Here is an 11,616-nt window from a genome sequence, read left to right on the forward strand (position 1 = left end):
CGGCGTCGCCCAACATGCCATGCCACAGCCTCGGCCAGCAGGCCTTGCTACGGCGTCGCCCAACATGCAATGCCACGGCCTCGGCCCGCATGCCATGCCACGGCCTCGGCCCGCATGCCTTGCCACGGCGTCGCCCAACATGCCATGCCACGGCCTCGGCCCGCATGCCTTGCCACGGCCTCGGCCGCGCATGCCATGCCACCGCGTTGCCCGGCATGCCATGCCTTGGCCTCGGTCAACATGCCATGCCACGGCCTCGGCCTCGGCCCGCATGCCTTGCTACGGCGTCGCCCAACATGCAGTGCCACGGCCTCGGCCCGCATGCCATGCCACGGCCTCGGCCCGCATGCCTTGCCACGGCGTCGCCCAACATGCCATGCCACGGCCTCGGCCCGCATGCCTTGCCACGGCCTCGGCCGCGCATGCCATGGCACCGCGTTGCCCGGCATGCCATGCCTTGGCCTCGGTCAACATGCCATGCCACAGCCTCGGCCTCGGCCCGCATGCCTTGCTACGGCGTCGCCCAACATGCAGTGCCACGGCCTCGGCCCGCATGCCATGCCACGGCCTCGGCCCGCATGCCTTGCCACGGCGTCGCCCAACATGCCATGCCACGGCCTCGGCCCGCATGCCTTGCCACGGCCTCGGCCGCGCATGCCATGCCACCGCGTTGCCCGGCATGCCATGCCTTGGCCTCGGTCAACATGCCATGCCACGGCCTCGGCCTCGGCCCGCATGCCTTGCTACGGCGTCGCCCAACATGCAGTGCCACGGCCTCGGCCCGCATGCCATGCCACGGCCTCGGCCCGCATGCCTTGCCACGGCGTCGCCCAACATGCCATGCCACGGCCTCGGCTAGCATGCCATGCCACGGCCTCGGCCCGCATGCCTTGCCAAGGCGTTGCCCAACATGCCATGCCATGCCACGGCCTCGGCCCGCATGTCTTGCCAAGGCGTTGCCCAACATGCCATGCCACGGCCTCGGCCCGCATGCCTTGCCACGGCGTTGCCCAGCATGCCATGCCACCGCGTTGCCCGACATGCCATGCCTTAGCGTTGGCCAGCATGGCATGCCACGGCCTCGGCCATCATGCCATGCCACGGCCTCGGCCCGCATGCCTTGCCACGGCGTTGCCCAACATGCCATGCCACGGCCTCGGCCCGCATGCCATGCCATGTCATGCCTTGGCCTTGGCCAGCATGACATGCCACGGCCTCGGCCCGCATGCCTTGCTACGGCGTCGCCCAACAAGCCATGCCACGGCCTCGGCCCGCATAACATGCCACGGCCTCGGACCGCATGCCTTGCTACGGCGTCGCCCAACATGCCATGCCACGGCCTCGGCCCGCATGACATGCCACGGCCTCGGCCATCATGCCATGCCACGGCCTCGGCCCGCATGCCTTGCCACGGCGTTGCCCAACATGCCATGCCACGGCCTCGGCCCGCATGCCATGCCATGCCACGGCCACGGCCCGCATGCCATGCCACGGCCACGGCCTCAGCCCGCATGCCTTGCTACGGCGTCGCCCAACATGCCATGCCACGGCCTCGGCCCGCATGCCGTGCCACGGCCTCGGCCCGCATGCCATGCCATGCCACGGCCCGCATGTCTTGCCACGGCGTTGCCAAACATGCCATGCCACGGCCTCGGCCCGCATGCCTTGCGACGGCGTCGCCCAACATGCCATGCCACGGCCACGGCCCGCATGCCATGCCACGGCCTCGGCCCGCATGCCATGCCACGGCCTCGGCCCGCATGCCTTGCTGCGGCGTTGCCCAACATGCCATGCCACGGCCTCGGCCCGCATGCCTTGCCACCGCGTTGCCCAGCATGCCATGCCACCGCGTTGCCCGGCGTGCCATGCCTTAGCCTTGGCCAACATGTCGAGCCACGGCCTCGGCCCGCATGCCATGCCATGCCACAGCCCGCATGTCTTGCCACGGCGTTGCCAAACATGCCATGCCACGGCCTCGGCCCGCATGACGTGCCACGGCCTCGGCCCGCATGCCGTGCCACGGCCTCGGCCCGCATGACATGCCACGGCCTCGGCCCGCATGCCTTGCCACGACGCCGCCCAACTTGCCATGCCACGGCCTCGGCCCGCATGCCATGCCACGGCCTCGGCCCGCATGACATGCCACGGCCTCGGCCCGCATGCCTTGCTACGGCGTCGCCCAACATGCCATGCCACGGCCTCGGCCCGCATGCCATGCCACGGCCTCGGCCCGCATGACATGCCACGGCCTCGGACCGCATGCCTTGCTACGGCGTCGCCCAACATGCCATGCCACGGCCTCGGCCCGCATGCCATGCCACGGCCTCGGCCCGCATGCCATGCCACGGCCTCGGCCCGCATGCCTTGCTGCGGCGTTGCCCAACATGCCATGCCACGGCCTCGGCCCGCATGCCTTGCCACCGCGTTGCCCAGCATGCCATGCCACCGCGTTGCCCGGCGTGCCATGCCTTAGCCTTGGCCAACATGTCGAGCCACGGCCTCGGCCCGCATGCCATGCCATGCCACGGCCCGCATGTCTTGCCACGGCGTGGCCAAACATGCCATGCCACGGCCTCGGCCCGCATGACGTGCCACGGCCTCGGCCCGCATGACATGCCACGGCCTCGGCCCGCATGCCTTGCTACGGCGTCGCCCAACATGCCTTGCCACGGCCTCGGCCCGCATGCCATGCCACGGCCTCGGCCCGCATGACATGCCACGGCCTCGGCCAGCATGCCTTGCCACGACGCCGCCCAACTTGCCATGCCACGGCCTCGGCCCGCATGCCATGCCACGGCCTCGGCCCGCATGACATGCCACGGCCTCGGCCCGCATGCCTTGCTACGGCGTCGCCCAACATGCCATGCCACGGCCTCGGCCCGCATGCCATGCCACGGCCTCGGCCCGCATGACATGCCACGGCCTCGGACCGCATGCCTTGCTACGGCGTCGCCCAACATGCCATGCCACGGCCTCGGCCCGCATGCCACGGCACGGCCTCGGCCCGCATGCCTTGCTACGGCGTCGCCCAACATGCCATGCCACGGCCTCGGCCCGCATGCCATGCCACGGCCTCGGCCCGCATGACATGCCACGGCCTCGGACCGCATGCCTTGCTACGGCGTCGCCCAACATGCCATGCCACGGCCTCGGCCCGCATGCCATGCCACGGCCTCGGCCCGCATGACATGCCACGGCCTCGGACCGCATGCCTTGCTACGGCGTCGCCCAACATGCCATGCCACGGCCTCGGCCCGCATGCCACGGCACGGCCTCGGCCCGCATGCCTTGCTACGGCGTCGCCCAACATGCCATGCCACGGCCTCGGCCCGCATGCCATGCCACGGCCTCGGCCCGCATGACATGCCACGGCCTCGGCCCGCATGCCTTGCGACGGCGTCGCCCAACATGCCTTGCCACGGCCTCGGCCCGCATGCCATGCCATGCCACAGCCCGCATGTCTTGCCACGACGTCGCCCAACTTGCCATGCCACGGCCTCGGCCCGCATGCCATGCCACGGCCTCGGCCCGCATGCCGTGCCACGGCCTCGGCCCGCATGACATGCCACGGCCTCGGCCCGCATGCCATGCCACGGCCTCGGCCCGCATGCCATGCCACGGCCTCGGCCCGCATGCCATGCCACGGCCTCGGCCCGCATGACAGGCCACGGCCTCGGACCGCATGCCTTGCTACGGCGTCGCCCAACATGCCATGCCACGGCCTCGGCCCGCATGCCATGCCACGGCCTCGGCCCGCATGCCACGGCACGGCCTCGGCCCGCATGCCTTGCTACGGCGTCGCCCAACATGCCATGCCACGGCCTCGGCCCGCATGCCATGCCACGGCCTCGGCCCGCATGACATGCCACGGCCTCGGACCGCATGCCTTGCTACGGCGTCGCCCAACATGCCATGCCACAGCCTCGGCCCGCATGCCGTGCCACGGCCTCGGCCTCGGCCCGCATGCCTTGCTACGACGTTGGCCAACATGCCATGCCACGGCCCCGGCCCGCATGCCATGCCACCGCGTTGCCCGGCGTGCCATGCCTTAGCCTTGGCCAACATGTCGTGCCACGGCCTCGGCCCGCATGCCATGCCATGCCACGGCCCTCATGTCTTGCCACGGCGTTGCCAAACATGCCATGCCACGGCCTCGGCCCGCATGCCTTGCTACGGCGTCGCCCAACATGCCATGACATGCCACGGCCTCGGCCCGCATGCCTTGCTACGGCGTCGCCCAACATGCCATGCCACGGCCTCGGCCCGCATGCCATGCCACGGCCTCGGCCCGCATGCCTTGCGACGGCGTCGCCCAACATGCCATGCCACGGCCTCTGCCCGCATGCCATGCCACGGCCTCGGCCCGCGTGACATGCCACGGCCTCGGCCCGCATGCCTTGCCACGACGTCGCCCAACTTGCCATGCCACGGCCTCGGCCCGCATGCCATGCCACGGCCTCGGCTCGCATGACATGCCACGGCCTCGGCCCGCATGCCTTGCTACGGCGTCGCCCAACATGCCATGCCACGGCCTCGGCCCGCATGCCATGCCATGGCCTCGGCCCGCATGACATGCCACGGCCTCGGACCGCATGCCTTGCTACGGCGTCGCCCAACATGCCATGCCACGGCCCCGGCCCGCATGCCTTGCCACCGCGTTGCCCGGCGTGCCATGCCACCGCGTTGCCCGGCGTGCCATGCCTTAGCCTTGGCCAACATGTCGTGCCACGGCCTCGGCCCGCATGCCATGCCATGCCACGGCCCGCATGTCTTGCCACGGCGTTGCCAAACATGCCATGCCACGGCCTCGGCCCGCATGCCTTGCCACGGCCTCGGCCAACATGCCATGCCACGGCCTCGGCCCGCATGCCATGCCACGGCCTCGGCCCGCATGACATGCCACGGCCTCGGCCCGCATGCCTTGCTACGGCGTCGCCCAACATGCCATGCCACGGCCTCGGCCCGCATGCCATGCCACGGCCTCGGCCCGCATGCCCTTCTACGGCGTTGCCCAACATGCCATGCCACGGCCTCGGCCCGCATGCCTTGCCACCGCGTTGCCCAGCATGCCATGCCACCGCGTTGCCCGGCGTGCCATGCCTTAGCCTTGGCCAACATGTCGTGCCACGGCCTCGGCCCGCATGCCATGCCACGGCCTCGGCCCGCATGTCTTGCCACGGCGTTGCCCAACATGCCATGCCACGGCCTCGGCCCCCATGCCTTGCCACCGCGCTGCCCAGCATGCCAATGCACCGCGTTGCCCGGCGTGCCATGCCTTAGCCTTGGCGAACATGCCACGCCACGGCCTCGGCCCGCATGGCTTGCCAGGGCGTTGCCCAACATGCCATGCCACGGCCTCGGCCCGCATGTCTTGCCACGGCGTTGCCCAACATGCCATGCCATGCCACGCCACGGCCTCGGCCCGCATGCCATGCCACGGCCTCGGCCCGCATGCCATGCCATGCCACGGCCTCGGCCCGCATGCCATGCCACGGCCTCGGCCAGCATGCCATGCCAAGGCCTCGGCCCGCATGCCTTGCCACGGCGTTGCCCAGCATGCCATGCCACCGCGTTGCCCAGCGGGCCGTGCCGCGGCCTCGGCCCGCATGCCTTGCGACTGCCTTGGCCAGCGTGCCATGCCACAGCGTGCCATGCCTTAGCCTTGGCCTACATGCCATGCCACTGCCTTGGCCAGCATGTCGTGCCACCGCCACGGCCAGCATGCCATGCCGGTCCGTTGCCCAGCATGCCACGGCCGTGGCGGCATGGCAAGCCACGGCCTCGGCCAGCATGCCATGCCACGGCCTCGGCCAGCATGCCATGGCACTGTCTTGGTCAGCATGCCATGCCATGGCACCGCCTTGTCCAGCACGCCGTGCCGCAGCGTTGGCCAGCATGCCTTGGCCGGCATGCCATGCCAATGCCTTGGGCCAACATGGCGTGCCACGGGCTGGGCCATGCCGGTCCGTTGCCCGGCATGCCACGGCCGTGGCGGCATGGCAAGCCACGGCCTCGGCCAGCATGCCATGCCCCGGCCTCGCCCAGCATGCCATGGCACGGTCTTGGTCAGCATGCCATGCCATGGCACCGCCTTGTGCAGCGTTGGCCAGCATGCCTTGGCCGGCATGCCATGCCAATGCCTTGGGCCAACATGGCGTGCCACGGGCTGGGCGAGCACGGCATGCCACGGGCTGGGCGAGCATGCCACGCCACGGCCTTGGCTAGCAGCAAGGCATGCCACGGCCTCGGCGAGCATGCCATGCCATGCCAAGGCCAAGGCCAAAGCCAAGGCCAAGGCAGTGGGCAAGGCCAAGTCCCTGTGCAAGGCATGGCCAAGGCCAAGGCAAAGGCCAAGGCCGCGGGCAAAGGCCAAGGCCAAGGCCAAGGCCATGGCGTGCCACCGCCTCGATCGATCTTTTTGAACATGATTCTTTTATAATCTTACCCAAACCGTGCAACACAATTAAAAATGCACTACAATCAATTTTAAATGTCATTCCCTATTTTTTTGCAATTTTTCTGGAGCTTTTCGAATTTTTAAAGCCCTTATTTGGCATAAAAAAATCAAAATAAAATAAAAAAAATGAAAAAAATAATTTAATAATTTCTATAATTACTAGTGAATCATCCTTTAATTATGGGAATTTTTCCATAATTTTTTGACTATTTTTATTAATTTTTATTATTTTTTAAGTATTAATATCGAAATAAATTAAAATAAAATATTTTCTGTAAAAAAATATTATTTTTAATTTTTTTTATGGTGTATTAAATTATTTCCTACAACTTTCATGTTGAAAGTTTTGGCAAAAAACCATTACTTTTTAAAAAAACCCCATTATGACTCCTCGAACATGCTTGATGTTTCCTCCTGCCAGATTGAAAAGGGCTTAACAGGCTATTATAAGGGGGGGGCACCTCCCTTGCCCAGGGCAAGGCAGTGGCAGGTACGCCCCATGTTGGGCGCGGCCTGGGCTGCGGCCTTGGGTTACATGCACTGCGGCTCGACCGCGGCCTGGGGCGGCTCGGCCGCGGCCTTGGGCGGCCTGGACCGCGGCCTTGGGCGGCCTTGCGCGGCCTGGGCGCGGCCTTGGGCGGCCTGGGCGCGGCCTGGGCGCGGCCTTGGGCGGCCTGGGCGCGGCCTTGCGCGGCCTGGGCGCGGCCTTGGGCGGCCTGGGCGCGGCCTTGCGCGGCCTGGGCGCGGCCTTGGGCAGCATGGCGTGGCATGCGCGCGGGCGTGGGCGGCCTGGCATGCGCGCGGCATGGGCAGCACGGCATGGCATGCGCACGGCCTGGGCGGCCTGGCATGCAGCCGGCCTGGCATGCCCGCGGCGTGGGCAGCACGGCATGGCATGCGCACGGCCTGGGCGGCCTGGCATGCAGCCGGCCTGGCATGCCCGCGGCGTGGGCAGCACGGCATGGCATGCGCACGGCCTGGGCGGCCTGGCATGCAGCCGGCCTGGGCAGCACGGCATGGCATGCGCACGGCCTGGGCGGCCTGGCATGCCCGCGGCGTGGGCAGCGTGGCCTGTGCGAATACCGCGCGCGTGGTCTTTTGACCACGGTGCGCGTGTTGCGCGCATGGTCGCGCACGCCTTTGCACGCCTTCGCACGCAACGCACGTCTAGTGATAAGAACCGCAGCCAAGGCAGCCCAGCCAAAGCCAGCAGCATGCCAAGCCAAGGCCAAGGCCAGCAGCATGCCATGCCACGGCCAAGGCAGCCCAGCCAAAGCCAGCAGCATGCCATGCCAAGGCCTAGGCCAGCAGCATGCCATGCCATGGCCAAGGCAGGCAAGCCAAAGCCAGCAGCATGCCATGCCAAGGCCAAGGCCAGCAGCATGCCATGCCACGGCCAAGGCAGCCCAGCCAAAGCCAGCAGCATGCCATGCCAAGGCCTAGGCCAGCAGCATGCCATGCCACGGCCAAGGCAGGCCAGCCAAAGCCAGCAGCATGCCATGCCAAGGCCAAGGCCAGCAGCATGCCATGCCACGGCCAAGGCAGCCCAGCCAAAGCCAGCAGCATGCCATGCCAAGGCCTAGGCCAGCAGCATGCCATGCCACGGCCAAGGCAGGCAAGCCAAAGCCAGCAGCATGCCATGCCAAGGCCATGGCCAGCAGCATGCCATGCCACGGCCAAGGCAGCCCAGCCAAAGCCAGCAGCATGCCATGCCAAGGCCAAGGCCAGCAGCATGCCATGCCACGGCCAAGGCAGCCCAGCCAAAGCCAGCAGCATGCCATGCCAAGGCCTAGGCCAGCAGCATGCCATGCCACGGCCAAGGCAGGCCAGCCAAAGCCAGCAGCATGCCATGCCAAGGCCAAGGCCAGCAGCATGCCATGCCACGGCCAAGGCAGCCCACCCAAAGCCAGCAGCATGCCATGCCAAGGCCTAGGCCAGCAGCATGCCATGCCACGGCCAAGGCAGGCCAGCCAAAGCCAGCAGCATGCCATGCCAAGGCCAAGGCCAGCAGCATGCCATGCCACGGCCTAGGCCAGCAGCATGCCATGCCACGGCCAAGGCAGCCCAGCCAAAGCCAGCAGCATGCCATGCCAAGGCCTAGGCCAGCAGCATGCCATGCCACGGCCAAGGCAGCCCAGCCAAAGCCAGCAGCATGCCATGCCAAGGCCAAGGCCAGCAGCATGCCATGCCACGGCCAAGGCAGGCCAGCCAAAGCCAGCAGCATGCCATGCCAAGGCCAAGGCCAGCAGCATGCCATGCCACGGCCAAGGCAGCCCAACCAAAGCCAGCAGCATGCCATGCCAAGGCCTAGGCCAGCAGCATGCCATGCCACGGCCAAGGCAGGCCAGCCAAAGCCAGCAGCATGCCATGCCAAGGCCTAGGCCACCAGCATGCCATGCCACGGCCAAGGCAGCCCCGCCAAAGCCAGCAGCATGCCATGCCAAGGCCAAGGCCAGCAGCATGCCATGCCACGGCCAAGGCAGCCCAGCCAAAGCCAGCAGCATGCCATGCCAAGGCCTAGGCCAGCAGCATGCCATGCCACGGCCAAGGCAGGCCAGCCAAAGCCAGCACCATGCCATGCCAAGGCCTAGGCCAGCAGCATGCCATGCCACGGCCAAGGCAGCCCAGCCAAAGCCAGCAGCATGCCATATCACGGCCAAGGGCAGCAGCATGCCATGCCACGGCCAAGGCAGCCCAGCCAAAGCCAGCAGCATGCCATGCCATGGCCTAGGCCAGCAGCATGCCATGCCACGGCCAAGGCAGGCCAGCCAAAGCCAGCAGCATGCCATGCCAAGGCCAAGGCCAGCAGCATGCCATGCCACGGCCAAGGCAGGCCAGCCAAAGCCAGCAGCATGCCATGCCAAGGCCTAGGCCAGCAGCATGCCATGGCACGGCCAAGGCAGCCCAGCCAAAGCCAGCAGCATGCCATATCAAGGCCAAGGCCAGCAGCATGCCATGCCACGGCCAAGGCAGCCCAGCCAAAGCCAGCAGCATGCCATGCCATGGCCTAGGCCAGCAGCATGCCATGCCACGGCCAAGGCAGGCCAGCCAAAGCCAGCAGCATGCCATGCCAAGGCCTAGGCCAGCAGCATGCCATGCCACGGCCAAAACAGGCCAGCCAAAGCCAGCAGCATGCCATGCCAAGGCCTAGGCCAGCAGCATGCCATGCCACGGCCAAGGCAGGCCAGCCAAAGCCAGCAGCATGCCATGCCAAGGCCAAGGCCAGCAGCATGCCATGCCACGGCCTAGGCCAGCAGCATGCCATGCCACGGCCAAGGCAGCCCAGCCAAAGCCAGCAGCATGCCATGCCAAGGCCTAGGCCAGCAGCATGCCATGCCACGGCCAAGGCAGCCCAGCCAAAGCCAGCAGCATGCCATGCCAAGGCCAAGGCCAGCAGCATGCCATGCCACGGCCAAGGCAGCCCAGCCAAAGCCAGCAGCATGCCATGCCAAGGCCAAGGCCAGCAGCATGCCATGCCACGGCCAAGGCAGCCCAGCCAAAGCCAGCAGCATGCCATGCCAAGGCCTAGGCCAGCAGCATGCCATGCCACGGCCAAGGCAGGCCAGCCAAAGCCAACAGCATGGCATGCCAAGGCCAAGGCCAGCAGCATGCCATGCCACGGCCAAGGCAGCCCAGCCAAAGCCAGCAGCATGCCATGCCAAGGCCTAGGCCAGCAGCATGCCATGCCACGGCCAAGGCAGGCCAGCCAAAGCGAGCAGCATGCCATGCCAAGGCCTAGGCCAGCAGCATGCCATGCCACGGCCAAGGCAGCCCAACCAAAGCCAGCAGCATGCCATGCCAAGGCTTAGGCCAGCAGCATGCCATGCCACGGCCAAGGCAGGCCAGCCAAAGCCAGCAGCATGCCATGCCAAGGCCTAGGCCACCAGCATGCCATGCCACGGCCAAGGCAGCCCAGCCAAAGCCAGCAGCATGCCATGCCAAGGCCAAGGCCAGCAGCATGCCATGCCACGGCCAAGGCAGCCCAGCCAAAGCCAGCAGCATGCCATGCCAAGGCCTAGGCCAGCAGCATGCCATGCCACGGCCAAGGCAGGCCAGCCAAAGCCAGCAGCATGCCATGCCAAGGCCTAGGCCAGCAGCATGCCATGCCACGGCCATGGCAGCCCAGCCAAAGCCAGCAGCATGCCATATCAAGGCCAAGGGCAGCAGCATGCCATGCCACGGCCAAGGCAGCCCAGCCAAAGCCAGCAGCATGCCATGCCATGGCCTAGGCCAGCAGCATGCCATGCCACGGCCAAGGCAGGCCAGCCAAAGCCAGCAGCATGCCATGCCAAGGCCAAGGCCAGCAGCATGCCATGCCACGGCCAAGGCAGGCCAGCCAAAGCCAGCAGCATGCCATGCCAAGGCCTAGGCCAGCAGCATGCCATGCCACGGCCAAGGCAGCCCAGCCAAAGCCAGCAGCATGCCATATCAAGGCCAAGGCCAGCAGCATGCCATGCCACGGCCAAGGCAGCCCAGCCAAAGCCAGCAGCATGCCATGCCATGCCTAGGCCAGCAGCATGCCATGCCACGGCCAAGGCAGGCCAGCCAAAGCCAGCAGCATGCCATGCCAAGGCCTAGGCCAGCAGCATGCCATGCCACGGCCAAGGCAGGCCAGCCAAAGCCAGCAGCATGCCATGCCAAGGCCTAGGCCAGCAGCATGCCATGCCACGGCCAAGGCAGGCCAGCCAAAGCCAGCAGCATGCCATGCCAAGGCCAAGGCCAGCAGCATGCCATGCCACGGCCTAGGCCAGCAGCATGCCATGCCACGGCCAAGGCAGCCCAGCCAAAGCCAGCAGCATGCCATGCCAAGGCCTAGGCCAGCAGCATGCCATGCCACGGCCAAGGCAGCCCAGCCAAAGCCAGCAGCATGCCATGCCAAGGCCAAGGCCAGCAGCATGCCATGCCACGGCCAAGGCAGCCCAGCCAAAGCCAGCAGCATGCCATGCCAAGGCCAAGGCCAGCAGCATGCCATGCCACGGCCAAGGCAGCCCAGCCAAAGCCAGCAGCATGCCATGCCAAGGCCTAGGCCAGCAGCATGCCATGCCACGGCCAAGGCAGGCCAGCCAAAGCCAACAGCATGGCATGCCAAGGCCAAGGCCAGCAGCATGCCATGCCACGGCCAAGGCAGCCCAGCCAAAGCCAGCAGCATGCCATGCCAA

The sequence above is a fragment of the Camellia sinensis genome, unplaced genomic scaffold (genome assembly GCF_055761805.1).
Source record: "Camellia sinensis isolate YWXY unplaced genomic scaffold, ASM5576180v1 Unanchor4, whole genome shotgun sequence".
Classification (NCBI taxonomy): Eukaryota; Viridiplantae; Streptophyta; class Magnoliopsida; order Ericales; family Theaceae; genus Camellia; species Camellia sinensis.